The sequence below is a fragment of the Prionailurus bengalensis genome, chromosome E4, assembly GCF_016509475.1.
Source record: "Prionailurus bengalensis isolate Pbe53 chromosome E4, Fcat_Pben_1.1_paternal_pri, whole genome shotgun sequence".
NCBI classification, from domain to species: domain Eukaryota; kingdom Metazoa; phylum Chordata; class Mammalia; order Carnivora; family Felidae; genus Prionailurus; species Prionailurus bengalensis.
This window is the reverse complement of record NC_057360.1, coordinates 18,079,515-18,096,353: the sequence shown is the minus strand read 5'-3', so window position 1 is coordinate 18,096,353 and position 16,839 is coordinate 18,079,515. Positions and strand designations below refer to the sequence as shown.

Below are 16,839 nucleotides of genomic sequence, written 5' to 3'. Positions count from 1 at the left end.
GATGACTGGAGCATTATGTAATGAAATTGGGGGATTTAGCATTCTTAGAGTATTCGGTTTACATTTCAGTCTAATTTATGTTCAGACATATCCATAGCTTTGTCTTAATATTTGTGTGGTTTTTTAAATCTTAATTTAATTTTATGTGGTGATGTTAACAATTGGATCTCCCAGACCTGAGCATCTGGTAGTGAGTTTCGGAGTGGTAAAACATAATTCAACAGAAATATAAGGCCAGGCCAATGACATAAAAAAAAAAAAATCCCTTAACTACGAGTAGAGATGTTTTTGGTTCCTTTAACCAGCTATTCAGGGTACGGTTTCCTGCTTTGGGTCCAGAGAAGCAGGCTTTCTCTTGGACGGTTATTTACAATTTAGATGGATGTATGCCTAAGTGTGTCTCCCGTGCCATGAGTTTCCTTGCAGATGATGTGACCTGGAAAAGCCTTCTTGGCCACTCATCACTTCTCACTTCCCCTTATTCGGGGAGAAGGAGATTATACGAATGGGAAATCTGGAAACAACGACAGAATATACCCTAAGCTGTCTCTTCAGGATCTTCCTGCCTGCAGAGAGTATGTATGCTGCTCTGCTCCCAGGCCACAGATTTTGCCCTTGAGAAGGGAGGTGTAGCATTAACTGTGACTGAGGATGAAGTCTATTATATGCAGGAGACCGGTATTCACAAACCCCTCATACCTAAACCACATTGTCCAACCTTCAGAAGCAACAGAGCGGCCATCTTGACATTTTCATGAACGGGCATTGGTGGACAAGCACCAATTTAAAAAAAAAAAAAAAAGAAATAGGGAAGCAAATATCAAGGGGAAAAGAAGAGTTTGAAAGTGGTTCCCTTGAAAATCAGATTGGGAAGAGAAGTGACATGGGGTAGGGCAAGAGGTCACTGGCCTCACTCTCCTTCAACATTCAAGTTTGTTTTGACATTTGGTAAACAGTTCATGATTCCACACTTACTATATCATAGAACAGTAACACATCAGAGTGAGACAGACTTCAACAGATCGTCTCCAGTGTTTTCCAAATTGAGAGTTACAACTGGTTAGCATGTCATGAAATCAATTTGTTGGACTGTAACCAACATCTTGAAATCAATGCAATGAAATGAAATAAAAAGAATAGATCAGAGGCCATTAGAATCTAGATCACAATATAAAACACATTTTTATTGTGGATTGTAACAAAAATGTTTGAAATCTACTCAGTTTTTCCAACTTCCTACTTAACCCTCAATGAGTTTCCTTAACTTTAATACCCAGCAGTTCTAAATGAGAGTATGGATATGAAAATGCTTCAAAACCATAAAACCAAAACCACATTATGACCTTGTTTTGATTACTTCATCGTCATCGTCATCGTCATCATCATCATCGAAATGTCCAAGCTAGCTGACCTTCAATTTTGTACAGCACTTCAACATGAAAGCAGCCATATTACCAACCCCAGCCTACCCCCACACTCTTCTAAGAAGCTACCAACATCATGTGGGGTGTGGGCTAGAGCCCCAGATCAGTCAGGGGTAGCACTGATCTGGTAGCACCTTTAGGCTACGCAGAAGGGTAATGGTTATGACCAGACTTTGGGAGTCATAGAGACTAGGACCCAAATTTAGCTCTGCCACTGATCAACTATACAACTTGAGATAACTTATTTCACTTCCCTGAGTCTCAGGATATCACATCATTATGGTCATCAAGATGATGACTTTTGTTTTATATTCTGGAAACAAGGAGAAGATGCTCCTGACTCTCACTGGAGACACTGCAGTGCTGATGAAGAGACATATACTCTGTCTGAGCTGAGAGAGAGCAGGGAAAGGAGGAGAAAGAGCGAGTCCAAGCCAGCTCTCCGGCCACCTAAGCATGACCCGTGCAAAGCACCCAGTGAGACCCACAGTGCGGGACTCGACCGCCCCTGCCCCGTAAGCACCACTGACTCTACTACTTTTACAGACATCTCTCATCCTCAAGTCTCACGTCCTGCTATTTCCCATCTCATGCATTTGACCCACTGGCATTGTGACTCAGGGTCCACGCTCCATGTTCAAGAGCATCCTGTGGGCATCCACCCACACACCTGCCAAGAACAGAAGAGCCTGGGGTCTGCTACATTTGACAAGTGCCAGACATAGGGATGGAAGGCCTCAGCTCATGTTCCGGTTCTGCCACTTTCTCACGTGGCCTTTGCTAAATCATTTCATCTCTCTTGTCTTACTTTCCTGCTTCAGTAAGATCAGATGAAACCAGAGTCAAAGTGCCGTGAGCAAAAGTTTGGGAATATGTGCATTTCCCGAAACAGAATGACGTTAATGGAAGCAAAATACATAACCACTGTGACATTTTTTTAGAAATGACTTTAAGTAAATAGAAATAATAACAATACTGATCTTCTGATATGTTGATCTTTAGTATTTATTTAAAAAGCAACAACCTTGATTTTTCCCAAGTCCACTTTTTATCAATTCAAATAACTTCCTTTGACATTCATCACCTGTCACATCTGGCTCTACCTACATTTTTTACTTCATTTTCCATCATTCCCCCTACTCTGTTCATCCCATGCTAAAGCTACACCAAGCCTTGGTATTTCCCAAACATGATCATAACTCTATGTTTCTATTCATGCAGATGTCTTCCTCCCTCCCTCCCCTAACTCCACACTTGCATTCAAGCCCAGCCCAGTGGTCACCTTATCTGTGAAAGTAGCTCCCCACTCCTCCCCCAAGCAAAACTAGCCTTTTCTACTTCAGGACTCCCATAGCACTGAATCTACACAGATAGTGTAGGGCATAGTTATCCTCATAGTTCTATTCCCTCTGGCCCCCTTAGACCATCAGCCCCTTGAGCGCAGGGACTATCCCTCCATTATTTTTTTTAATGTTTATCTATTCATTTTGAGAGAGAGAGAATGAGTGGGAAGGGGCACAGAGAGATGGAGAAAGAAAATCCCAAGCAGGCTTCCCTCTCAGCACAGGGCCCAACATGGGGCTTGATCTCATGACCATGTGATCAGGAATGAGCCAATATCAAGAGTCAGATGCTTAACCAACTGAGCCACCCAGATGTCCCTATCCCTCCACATTTTATTTTAGTTTCTAGCCTTTCTATAGAGACACCTAGCATGTAGTAAATGTCTAATCAAGGAATAAAGTTACCTTAACTCCTCAAAATTCACAGCCTTTGATAAGGTTATGGAAGAGATTCTCATTTTTTCTCCTTCAGGCTGCAAAGCCAGTAGGGGCCCAGCCCTTGTGAGTCCACAGGCAGAGCCAGTACTTGTGATCAGGCTGGGGAGACTAGTATCTGGTCACCAGACATTTTGCAGTAAGTAGGATAGTCTCTAGTTTGGCCTAAGATGCATGGTAACAACAATAAAACAATCCTTATTTGGGGGATGTTGGGAATCTTCCAGTTCAGACAGACCCTGGGACTCCTATCAAAGCTGTGGAGTGACAATAAGGTGGGACAGTCAGGTGGTCTGAGTCCTTTGAACCTTCCTATCCTCCATCAAAATGCAGGGCCCTAAGAAATACTGAGCCATGACAGAGCCCGCTAATTCCTGATGCCTGTAGTGGCTACTTTGAGCCTCTGTCACTTCAGACAAACATAAGCCCCAAGCAATCTGCATGGACTAATGGACTTTGCACCCCTGGGGGCAGAAAATAAACACACATGAAATATTTGGAAGAAAATGCATAGCAATGTATAACCAAGGACCAACGTAGGCCAAACAGACAACAGATCTCCTGGTTTATGATTCTACATCTGCATCGCAAAATATGATCTGGGATGGTTTTACACTAACAGAAAGGACAACCATTTTTTTTTTAAGTTTTTTTTTTTTATTTTTTTTTTATTTTTGGGACAGAGAGAGACAAAGCATGAATGGGGGAGGGGCAGAGAGAGAGGGAGACACAGAATCGGAAACAGGCTCCAGGCTCTGAGCCATCAGCCCAGAGCCTGACGCGGGGCTCGAACTCACGGACCGCAAGGTCGTGACCTGGCTGAAGTCGGACGCTTAACCGACTGCGCCACCCAGGCGCCCCAGGACAACCATTTTTGATATGGGGTTTCGGCATAACACAAAGACCCTTCCCACTTCCCCCAGCCTACTTTCCTATCCCAAAACACTTCTTTATCAGGCTAACCGATAACTGAAGATCCAACACTAAAAGTGTACAATTCCTTTGAACTGGTGCTTTTTGTTTTTATTAAATGCCCCTGGAAAGAATAATACATTCACCATAGGGCAAAGTTTGTCAATTCCTTTCAGATATAGAAGATAGACCAGAGGGGTCCTAGGGCCTCAACAGAAGAGAGGCCTGTCATTAGTGGAAAAAAGGAACCAAAGAAAAAAGAAAAGGACACCTAAAAGAAACTTCGCCTCTTCCCTGAACTTCCAGAGAACTTACCCTTAAGTAATACAGCCCGAGCAGCACATGTTCTGATGACAAAGATCCTCTTTTCCTAGAGTCTGCTCTAGCTAGAATAGAATGAGGTCAGGAAAAAGGCACCCCTATCTGAAATTGTTTCACAAATTCAAGTAAGCCAATTTGTCAACTATTTATTGACTATAAATAGAAATACTATATGCTAGGCACTTTGATATGATCTAGAGATAAATATAGCTGAATAAAAATCAATCCTGGCTGTTAAGGAATTTATAGTTCAGTGGGGACACAATTCTATAAGCTAGTAAGTACCGTATATCGCTATAAATGCCATGATCAATATAAAGTTCAAATTTCAAAAAAATTAATAAAATAAAGTTCAAATTTCAGGGGGTCGCCACTGGACCTGAGGTTTCACCAATTTTTCAAGCCTTTCATTTCTCTGCACTAAAAAGAAAAAAGAAATCCATTGAAAGGAGATTCAGTAAACCTAGACTACAAAGCAAATAAGCCTACATTGATCTGGCCTTCTGCAGGGAGAGTAGACACAAAGGATTACGGAGTCAGAGAGCTCACCCCAAATCTACAGGGGATGCCACGGGACCCCAAAAGATGTACAACCTCCATGGGTTTTAGGCATTTACCTACCAACTAGGATATGTCACCAGCCTCTCCTGAGACCCAAGAGGACCAATATGGTAATATCTCCAAGCATTGTTTGGATTGTTGTTTCTGGATAAGGGCTACTTTTTATGAAGAATGCAGAAAAGGTATTTGACTCAAACCTCTGGAAACTATAGCACTTGGGAAGCATCTAATTAGAACCCGTATATAAAGAGCATGCTAACACTCCAATCACAACCACTGCTGGTCTTGAAATCAATCAGCTTGGACACAATATCAATTGTTTAATGATATAGAACATAGCAGAATAAAAAAAAAATCAGAGTATATTATCCACAGTAATGGTAACTATTGTTTTGTAAAACTTATGTTTCAGTTACATTCATGAGAGTGGAGGTTTGTTTGTGTGTGTGCATACTGAGTCACCATGTAAATGTGGCTGGTGATCCATACTTTGAGAAACATGGCACTAGACAGCATGTGGCCAACCTCACTATACAGATGAGGGTACCAAGATCCAGAGAAGTGAAAATACTTGTCCAGAGTTTGAGAATTTGTCAGTGGCAGTATGAAAACTAGAACCTGGCATCCTGACTCCCACCTCAGTGCTTCCCACACCCTATCACAATCCACACGGGGTCCTGATGGAGAGGGGAGGGGCAGGAGAAGGTGAGGGAAGGACAAAAGGAAGGATGAGGACGGAAGAGCTGAATCTTTGGGTCTCCCTGTATCAAGTAGACGGGAGCCGCACTGGGCTTCCTTCACACCACGTCTGAACGACCATGTTCCATCCACAAAAGAATATAGATAATTGGTAGTATTTACCAAGTGCTTTCTACGGGTCTTGCACCATGCTAGGTACTTTACATATCAAATACATATATAAAGTAGATAGTTTTATCATCCCAGTTATTCAGGTGAGGAAACAACATCAGAGATTCGGGGTCTTGGTCCCAGGCCATGCGCCTACTTGGGGGCAAACACTCATAGCCAAATCCAGTTTCAAAGTCACTCCTTTAAGTCCTCTACCCCAAAGCCCTGTTTCCAGATGGATTTCAACCCTATTTCCCATATTTTAGCCACGTTTTTCCTCTGTATTTATTTCCAAGTTAATTGTATATATCATATAAACCGAATATATATCCCTGTGTGTATATTGATGTAGATATATTCATATATCCGACCCTCATTATACTTCACATTTTGATTTGTATATTATAGGATAAAGTTAGAGCATCCTTGAGAAGCAATAGCCTATGACTCAACCAACTCTACCATTTATTCTTATTTTCAAAAACAAAAAAAAAGATGCCTATAGAAGTTTAGTTACCCTGGAGAATGAGAAAGACCTGGGCCTATTTTCTAGCCACACAGGACATCTGGAGAAAGAACAGCATCGCACAAAGGGGAAATAGAATAGTAACATGAAGGTTTAATATCTTCAAAGATACTTTCGATGCTTATCCTCAAAACAGGATGGAAAGCAGGCCTCTCCATTTTTCCCATTCATCTGATAAAATCCTGGATAGGATTCTCACATCAACCTCATTGCTTGAGTTGGATTTTGACGTGTCCTCTTAACACTAGCATTTCAGTTTGGAACCCAGAGCCTAGATACCATCATTCTTAACCCGAGTACCCTTCTTTTTACTCCCTCCTGTCCCTTTTATTGTCTCTTTTGTGTTAGTTATGCATATATCTGACCCCTCCTTGATTCTGAGCCTCTTTCAAAAAGGAACTATCTTCTATTGATCTTTGGCCCCACTGGGTCTGAGCAAGGACCATGAACATACTCACACTCAATCAATGTTTATTTGAGGAAAAACAACGAATTCCTGGGGGACCATCCCAGCCTAAGCAGCCTGATTGGCGGTGTGTGGAATAGTCTGTGTTTTTGCTGTGACTACTGACCCCAGCCCCGGCCACTCATTTGGCTTGCCTACCCCTTTATGTTTCAGTGTGCCTTGTCCAAAACCAGGGTTACAGGGACTGGAAGAAGTAATAAATATTTAAAATAAGAATAAAAGCTCCCAGGGCTTTCCACTAGGATTTCTCATACTTGGATTGCTAGTCATGGTTTAAAACTTTTGCTTTGGAAACTCACTAACTCGCTCTCCAATTAGATTCTGACTACGTGGCCATAGTAGCCAAGGTCCATGTGGATCAGCAGAGGACAGCAGCTGGGCATCACCTCTTCCAAGAGTGAAGACTCCTTGGCCAATAAGGCAACCTTGGGGGCAGATACGGAGGTTTGGAAACTGCCGGTTTTCTGAATGCTGCTGGAGCTGGAGCTGGAGCTGGAGCTGGAGCTGGAGCTGGAGCTGGAGCGTGTTTTCAAAGGGATACATGTTAGACTATGGGTATAAAATGGACTTTGATCAAGATGGCCTTGGCCGGTGGGGCGCCTGGGTGGCGCAGTCGGTTAAGCGTCCGACTTCAGCCAGGTCATGATCTCGCGGTCCGTGAGTTCGAGCCCTGCGTCGGGCTCTGGGCTGATGGCTCAGAGCCTGGAGCCTGTTTCCGATTCTGTGTCTCCCTCTCTCTCTGCCCCTCCCCCATTCATGCTCTGTCTCTCTCTGTCCCAAAAATAAATAAATGTTGAAAAAAAAAATTAAAAAAAAAAAAAAAAAAAAGATGGCCTTGGCCGGAAAACCCAGACACTGTTAACTTTGAGGACCACGTTTTAAAATTGCTTGTTTTGCGGATTCTCAATGATTATCTACATCCGTATTTTCCGAGGCATGTCTTTAAATGGTTGATACCAAATTATCTAGGGAGGGGGGTAGATTTTTTGGATCTCTCCTCCTTAGGATCTGTGAAAGGTCTTTTGGCCATTTCCTCCTGGTGTTTGATCTCATCCCCTTTCACCTTCTCTAGACTTGGTTCCACTTCAAGTATTACTTCTTTCTCCAATCTATCCTCGCACCCCATCTTAGCCCCTTTTCCTTTACCATAAACATGATCAAGTCATCTAGAGCCTCCGTCTTCAAAAGCCCTCAATGGCTCTCAAAGTACACTCTCCCTCAGTGGCTCTCAAAGTACACTCTCCTTATCCTGATATACAAGGCCAACTACAACCTAGTCCCGATGTGTCTTTCCACTCTCCTCTCCCACTGCTACTCCCCCTACTCACAGAGACACCCAAAATGGACTGTTCACTCATTTCAAAACATACTCTGTGCTTTCCCACTCCTAGGCCTTTGCTTATGATGGCTCCTCCATTTGAAAGCTTTCCATTTGCTGTCCATCCAGGAGAATTAAGACACTACTCAAATACTACCTCCTCCATGAAGTCTTTCCCGATTCCCTACATTCAATATGTAGTATGTATCACATTCTACCTTGTACTGTAGATGTGTCTGTACCTGTCTAAGTATTCCTACTAGATTGTACCTTGTTTATCCCCTAGAGTCCTGTTTTACTCCCTCTCTAGCCCACTTTTTACTAGTGCACAAAACAATGTATCAATACAAAATAATTACTGGGGTGCCTGCATAGCTTAGTGAGTTAGGCCTCCAACTCTTGATTTCAGCTCAGGTCATGACCTCACAGCTCATGAGTTCAAGCCCCACTGGTAGTGTGGAGCTGCATGGGATTCTCTCTCACCCTCTCTCTCTGTCCCTCCTCTCTCTGTCTCTCAAAATGAATAAAATTTAAAAAATCCAAAATAACTCTTTGCACTATATTTTTTTATGTTCAAATCACTGGTGTGGTTTCTAAGTCTTGACTGATACAATCAGGGAGAGAAAACAGAACCAGCAAAGGAGCAGTCAGTGAAGGACTCCTGCAGAGATAGGTAGGACCTGGAATCCAAGCGAAGAAAACACTGTAAGAAAGCAGGAGTGATCCGGTATGTCAAACAGTGCTGATTATCATGTAAGAGGAGGAAAGAGAATTGACTAGGGGACTCAACAACATGGAGGACATTTGGTAACCTCGAAAATAGTATATGTAAGTTTTACCTGCCTGGCACCTTCCCCCCAGTTCATAGTACCAGTGCTCTGATTTTCCTTGAGAAGCCATCCATTCTCCTCTCTCATGACACATGCTTTGAGTAGGCTTGACCTCTTGGTTGCAATGACTGGATAAATAAATATATAACCCAGGTTGATCCAATGAGATTTGTACCCAAGACACATCACGACCTGAGCTTCCAGGAAATAGGAATCCTTTTCCCACTGGACACGAAGCTGAAAAGACGGGCTCTAAGTCCAGAGATGCTGGTAGTCACCATGCTGCCCAAATCATAGAGCCAGCCTGAAAACAGAGCCAACAGAGAAAGAAGAGCAGAAAAACCAAATTCTGATGCCATCCGCGTGAGCCCTTGGATCTTTGTTAGCCTGAAACCACCCCTAGGCTTTCTAGTTACGTGAAATGATAAACTCCTTTTTCTCTGTTCATGACAATTAGATTTTAATTTTCTTCACTTACAATCAAAAGAGTGACAAGAAAAATAATAACATTTAATCAGTGATCGTAGGGTAGAAAACAACTGATGGGTGAAGTGACTTGCCCAAAGTCTCTGTGGCCAAGCTGAATCTATCCACCACGTCTTCTTACTCTAAACAACAGCTCTTTCCATTGTATCAAACTCCATTCTAATGAATGCAGCATCACTCATGGCTGCCATTATTGAGCTTCAAGAAGAAAAAGATTTCTTTCTAGTAGATTTCGGTGTGACTGAAAGATTTTTCTAAATTGTGTTGAATGGTTGCTCTCTTTTTCCCCTGTGGCATGAGAATTGGTTACAGTGAAGAAAGGAGAATTTCCGAGTATTACAGCGGCAAGGCATTTTGACCAAGGGAACTAGGAAAAAACTCTTTATTTTGAAATTAATTGGAAATATGTAGAAATCTATCCTTTTTTTGAAGATACCTATCCTTTTATGAACATCCATTCTTGTCCAGGGTCAGAGCAATATAAATCACAGCCTCAATTTTTCCTTTACCCCCAAGTGCTAGAACTGATTTGCTCCCTTCATTAACTCAGCTGCAGACAATAAGCTAATTTGACAACTGGTCCCCCCTCAGCAATGGGTAGCTGAGGAAGTCAGCTTCCTCAGTGAGTCACAAATGTGTGTTAAACCACTCTTTGTCTTCTGGAAACCTTGCTCTGACCACACTAGGAGATGACCCTGGTTAGATATAAATTTAGATAGATGCTTGTCCCGTTAGGTGGATGGATAACTCTGTCTCAAAGCTGCCACATGGCACCGTCCCAGAGCTGTGTCTGAGGCCCAGGCTCAGGAGGATGGCATGAGGGTCCTGTTGCCGACAAGGTGCTTTGTCTGTGTCTGTGTGTTTTCAAATCTCAGAGCTTAAATCAACCAATGAAATATTCATGGGGATCTAAAGTAGTGGGCAAGCTAACGGCTTTCTTATGGGAATATCAATATTCTTGGAGCCAGTCTTAATCCAATATTCAGAAAGCTTCTCTTCCCCCTTCGTCACTTTGGGTTCAGACTTATTTTCAGAAAGCCTCCGCCCTTTTGCCATCCTGCCGCATTAACAGGATGAATGGTGGTGGGTGGGCCAAGGGCAGAGGGAGATAACAAAAAGGCACCTCAGAGGTGTGTAGGTGCAGGTAGGGGACGTGAAGGAGCGCTCTCCCACACGCAGTCACAGGTAGGTCCAGGAGAGACATTTCAGCGTGGCTTCCCTGGGAAGCTGGAGAATGTGTGCACAGTCGGGTGACTGGCTTTAGTGTTTTCGTCTGGTCTATGCTTCCAGGTGTGTACGCAGGATTTTCCTTCCTGGCGAGAGCCAGAGGGAGGGCTGGGGAGAGGGAGAGGGGGAGGTCCTAACCAGTGTCATGGAAGGAAATTACTGCTGGAGAAAGAAAATATTTTCCTTCATCCATTCTCTGTCGCATTTGGGTGCCCCTCCTGAGTGTAGGAAGAGGTACAGGATGAGCATCTACAAAGACAGACCTTGCCCAGCAGACGGCCCATGTGCTACACAATGACTCGCGCCTGTCCCCTTCCCCACCTGGCCCTTCAGGCCTGCCCACCTCCACTCCCCAGCAGCCACATGCCTGCCCTTAAGGTGGGGTGGAATTCTACATTCTCCTTTTCCCTTCTTAGCCTCTCAGTTCAGACTGCCAAAAAAGGGGCCAGTTAGGATGGTGGTTTCCTGATGTGGGTACCTGTCCCTCAAGACTGGAATACAGCCTGCCAACTCATTCCAGGTCAGCCCGCCCAAAACCCATGGAGCAGCCTTCTCCCCGGGCTGGTCTGTGTTACTGAGACTTATCCAGCACCACCCTTTCGGGTGCCCCACTTGCTGGGGAGGCAGAGAGACTTCTTGGAGACTGGTGCCCAGAGCAGCACTGCCAAGCCCAGCTGAGGACTGAGGAGGCCCAGTTCCAGGCGTGGTAGAGAGAGGTAGGTGGGAGCAGCAGGACTGTGGGGGGAAAGGGCTGCTCCCCCACACACACACCCCTTCTCCCACCAGCTGGCTTCTCTCCAGCAAGACGAAATGAGCAGCAGTGTTCCACATGAGGCCTCAAAGGCTGTCAGTCAGCTGGAAACCCTACCTTGTGGCCAGGGGAAGGCTGAGAGAGGCCCCTAGCCACGGGCACTTCCCTGTGTATTTCTCTTCTGAAGGCCAATTCTTCAAATCCAGGCTTGAGAAAATAAATTTGTTTAGACTTTCTGTGCTTTAAGGGTGATGTGCTGTAAATTTGGGGAATACGGCACTAGCAGTCAATTTCACAAATCAGGTCACTGTGTTTTATCTTGCATGAAGAGGTTTCCTGAGCCCAACGCTTGAAAAAGGAAAGCTCCTAGATGCAATGCAGAGAGCAAGGTATTCGGATTCTCTCTAGAGAAGCCTGAACCTTCTCAGGTACTAAATAACACAGGTTGACCAGCAATGACAAGAAAAGTACAAGGAATGGGGAGGCCATAAGAGGACACTCCCTTGTTCATGACATTTCTAAGTCAGCCCGCTCTACAGTTACCCAGCAAACACCTACAGGAATCCCTGAGGGTCCTTGGAGCCTCAAACCTTGAACCACACTGCCTTCTCTCTCACACTTCTCCCCATCTGGCAAGAGCCAAGTCAAGGGGTGTTATTTCTTGGGGACAGCTGCTTGTTTCTCTGGCATGTACAGAGGGAGCTGTATGATTGTCTCATCACTGTAAAGGTCAAAGAATCACTACTTCCCTATTTGTTGTTGTTAACGATTCTGCTGAGCACTTAAGAGCTGCTATCCCTCATCATCATTCACCATAACCAAGAAACAGCAAAAACCCAAAACCAGCCAAAAGAGACGGCTCTAAATGCTGTTGCTGTCTGTTCTCACAGATTCTGGTTCTGTGCTTCCATTTACTTCCTGGGTAGCCTTGGAAAAATAACTTCACCTCTCCATGTCTTAGTTTCCTCATCTTCATTGTGTGCTCATTGAATGAGGTAATATATGTAAAGATTTCTAGAACACACAGGAAGTGCTAAAGATGTGTTGCTAATATTATTACTATAATAATTACTGATGTCCCCTAAATGTTTGTCGAGTAGAATTCTTGTCAAGTTCCAGTGGAGAAAATGTCCTCATTGGTTGATTAATGTGGAGACACCGAAGTAGCTAGTCTGCCCTCAAGGCCCTATATTACTTAGACCCCATCTCCATCCACCTTGGTTCAGCTGCACCAAGCAGACAGCAAAGTTTTAACTCCTGTGCTATAAACAGATGGAGATATATAGACTGTGATAGATATTGATAGACTGTGATATAAATAGATGGAGAAGCTTCATCAGGGATTCAAGACTGCCCCCTATCTTTGAACCCAGGATTGACAGCCTGAGCATGGAGAAGCAAGTCTTGCTGGCCACTCTGTCCTGCCTGACCAATTGCTCAAGAATATTATGGCATAATGCTGATAGCTTAGATAGGTCACTGTCCACACATCCTCAAACTGAGGTCCACACGTTCTAACTGCAGTAAAAACAAATCCACTACTGAATCTACATCTGGCATTTGATGGGAGGCAAATAATGTCACTGGACTATGATTACTGCTGCACCGTGCACCCTGCTGAACACTTTATGTTCTTTCATTTAATCCTCATAATATCCCTACTGGTAGGCAGATTCTACTTTTCTCCCCATTTTACTGATGAAGCAATTGAAACTCAAAGAGGTTAAGTAACTTGCCCAAGAACACAAAGCTCAGTGGTAGAGCCAGGGACCAAATCAAAGTTTACCTGATTCCTGAGCCTGAGATCTTAACTATTAGCCTTTACTCCTACTTACATTCAAACTATTTTTATTTTTCAATTTTTTTTAAAAGGTGTTAGTATTTATAGGAGATTTCTATGTCTTCATTCTATTTATAATTGCTATAATTAATACATAAGGATTTTTTTGCTCATTTCAAATTTTTATTTAAATTCTAGTTAGCCAATATAGTATAATCAATATAGTGTAATCCTGGTTTCATCAGGAGGACAATTTAATGATTCATCTTACATATGACAGTCAAACGATTTTTAAAAGGAATCTGTCATATCAGAATATAGTCCATTGGAATGATTTTTGAAATCAATACGGATTCTTAACAAAGATATCTCAATCTCTTCTTGTTGAAAATGAAGTGCCTTTGATGGCTCATGCCCTGCAGTCTGCCATGTGCCTCTTCCTTTACGGTCTTTCCAGTAGCAGAACCCCCTCAGAATATTCAGCCATTGCTCCCAGCCAAGGCTAGCATGCCAGCAGTTCCTAGATATGCTGAGTTAGGCATTGCCTATATGCTATAACAAATACGTATTACATCCGCATAATTGTCCCATGTCTGTAAGAGCAGATAACTAGGCCGACAATCTGTGACAAGTTTAAATTCTCCAGTGTTCATGCTCTCTACACCACTATTTCAGGCATATGTCTGGAGACCCTTAGAGCAGTTTTTTTTTTCCAAAAAAAAATTGGGTTGAGCCCCCTTGGTGGGTCACAAAAACAACTTTGCAGATCTAAGCGAGTCTATTTTATTTTTTTAAATTTTTTTTTCAACGTTTTTATTTTTATTTTTGGGACAGAGAGAGACAGAGCATGAACGGGGGAGGGGCAGAGAGAGAGGGAGACACAGAATCGGAAACAGGCTCCAGGCTCTGAGCCATCAGCCCAGAGCCTGACGCGGGGCTCGAACTCCCGGACCGCGAGATCGTGACCTGGCTGAAGTCGGACGCCCAACCGACTGTGCCACCCAGGCGCCCCTAAGCGAGTCTATTTTAATTAAACAGAAGGGTATAGAGAATGGAGTGTATGCATATAGTAAGAGTTAATAGTGTTACACATAACTTTTTTTAGGTATCTATGTTTGTAATGAATCACAATATAAAATGCATTTCTTTTCCTTACTGTAGATCACAAATAAAAATGCTTGAAAGCCATTATTTTAAAATTCAGACTCACAGGAGCTCAGCTGATTAAGCGCCCGACTTTGGCTCAGGTCATGACCTCATGGTTCGTGAGTTCAAGCCCCACATTGGGCCCTGTGCTGACAGCTCAGAGCCTGGAACCTTCTTCAGATACCATGTCTCCCCCTCTCCCTGACCTCCCCTGCTCTCCCTCAAAAAAAAATAATAATAATAAACATATTTTTTAAAGTATAAATTTAAAAATTTTTTTAATATTTATTTCTTTATTTCTTTAAAGGGAAACACAGAATCTGAGGCTGGTTCCAGGCTCTAAGCTGTCAGCACAGAGCCCAAGGTGGGGCTCGAACTCACGAACCGCAAGATTATGACCTGAGCTGAAGTCAGACACTTAACCAACTGAGCCACCCAGGCACCCCCAAAATTTTAGAATTTGGACTCACATTCCCCAACTCTTTGCTCTCAAAGGGAAGCACTGGCATGCACCAAGGTCATGGGAAACAAGTACAAGGGGCCACCATTCTGAGAGGAAGTGGTAGTGGAGGGGTAGATTTTGATGATAGGAATAAAGGAATCAAAAACTGTGTTTCTTCTTCCAAAAAAACAAGAGTCCAGGGCCAGATGGCTTTCCAGGGGATTCTACCAAACATTTAAGGAAGAGTTAACACCCATTCTCTTGAAGCTGTTCCAAAAAATAGAAATGGAAGGAAAACTTCCAAACTCATTCTATGAAGCCGGCATTACCTTGATTCCAAAACCAGACAGAGACCCCACTAAAAAGGAGAACTACAGACTAATTTCCCTGATGAACACAGATGCAAAAATCCTCAACAAGATATTACCCAACCAGCTCCAACAATACATTAAAAAAATGATTCACCACAACCAAGTAGGATTTATACCTGAAATGCAGGGCTGGTTCAATATCCACAAAACAATTAAAGTGATTCATCACATCAATAAAAGAAAAGGACAAGAACCATATGATCCTCTCAACAGATGCACAGAAAGCATTTGACAAAATATATCATCCTTTCTTTATAAAAAACCCTCAATAAAGTAGAGACAGAAGGATGATGCCTCGAGTTCATAAAAGCCATATATGAACAACCCAATGCTAATAGCATCCTCAATGGGGAAAAACTGAGACCTTTCCCCCCTAAGATCAGGCACAAGACAGGGATGTCCACTCTTGTCACTGTTACTCAACATAGTATGGGAAGTCCTAGCCTCTGCATTCAGACAACACAAAGAAATAAAAGGCATCCAAATCACCCAGGAGGAGGTCAAACTTTCACTCTTCACAAATGACATGATACTCTGTATGGAAAACCCTAAAGATTCCACCAAAAAAACAGCCAGAACTGATTCATGAATTTAGCAAAGTTACAGGATATAAAAATCAATGCAGAAATCGGTTGCATTCCTATACACCAACAATGAAGCAACAGAAAGAGAAATCAAGGAATCAATGCCATTTACAATTGAACCAAAAACCATAAAATACCTAGGAATAAATCTAACCAAAGAGGTGAAAAATCTATACACTGAAAACTATAGAAATCTTATGAAAGAAATTGAAGAAGACACCAAAAAAATGGAAAAAGATTCCATGCTCCTGGATAGGACGAACAAATATTGTTAAAATGTCGATACTACCCAAAGCAATCTACATATTCAATGCAATCCCTATCAAAGTAACACCAGCATTCTTCACAGAGCTAGAACAAACAATACTAAAATTTGTATGAAACCAGAAAAGACCCTGAATAGCCAAAGCAATCCTGAAAAACAAAATCAAAGCAGGAGGCATCACATTCCCGGACTTCAAGCTATACTACAAAGTTGTAATCATCAAGACAGTATGATACTGTCACAAGAACAGACACTCAGATCAATGGAACAGAATAGAAAACCCAGAAATGGACGCACAAACGTATGGCCAACTAATCTTTGACAAAGCAGGAAAGAAAATCCAATGGAATAAAGACAGACTCTTCAGCAAGTGGTACTGGGAAAACTGGACAGCGACATGCAGAAGAATGAACCTGGACCACTTTCTTACACCATACACAAAATAAACTCAAAATGGATGAAAGACCTAAATGTAAGACAGGAAGCCATCAAAACCCTCAAGGAGAAAGCAGGCAAAAACCTCTTTAATCTTGGCCGCAGCAACTTCTTACTCAACACATCTCCGGAGGCAAGGGAAAAAAAAGCAAAAATGAATTATTGGGACCTCATCAAAATAAAAAGCTTCTGCACAGCGAAGGTAACAATCAGCAAAACTGAAAGGCAACTGACAGAATGGGAAAAGATATTTGCAAAAGACATATCAGATAAAGGGTTAGTAGCCAAAATCTATAAAGAACTTATCAAACTCAACACCCAAAAAACAAATAATCCAGTGAATAAATGGGCAAAAGACATGAATAGA

General features: G+C 42.7%; 1 pseudogene; it reads left to right on the top strand.

The window, feature by feature from the left end:
- The window catches only part of LOC122475898, a 50,398-nt pseudogene extending 43,160 nt beyond the window's left edge, over nucleotides 1–7,238 (top strand).
- Nucleotides 7,239–16,839: the final 9,601 nt, after the last annotated feature.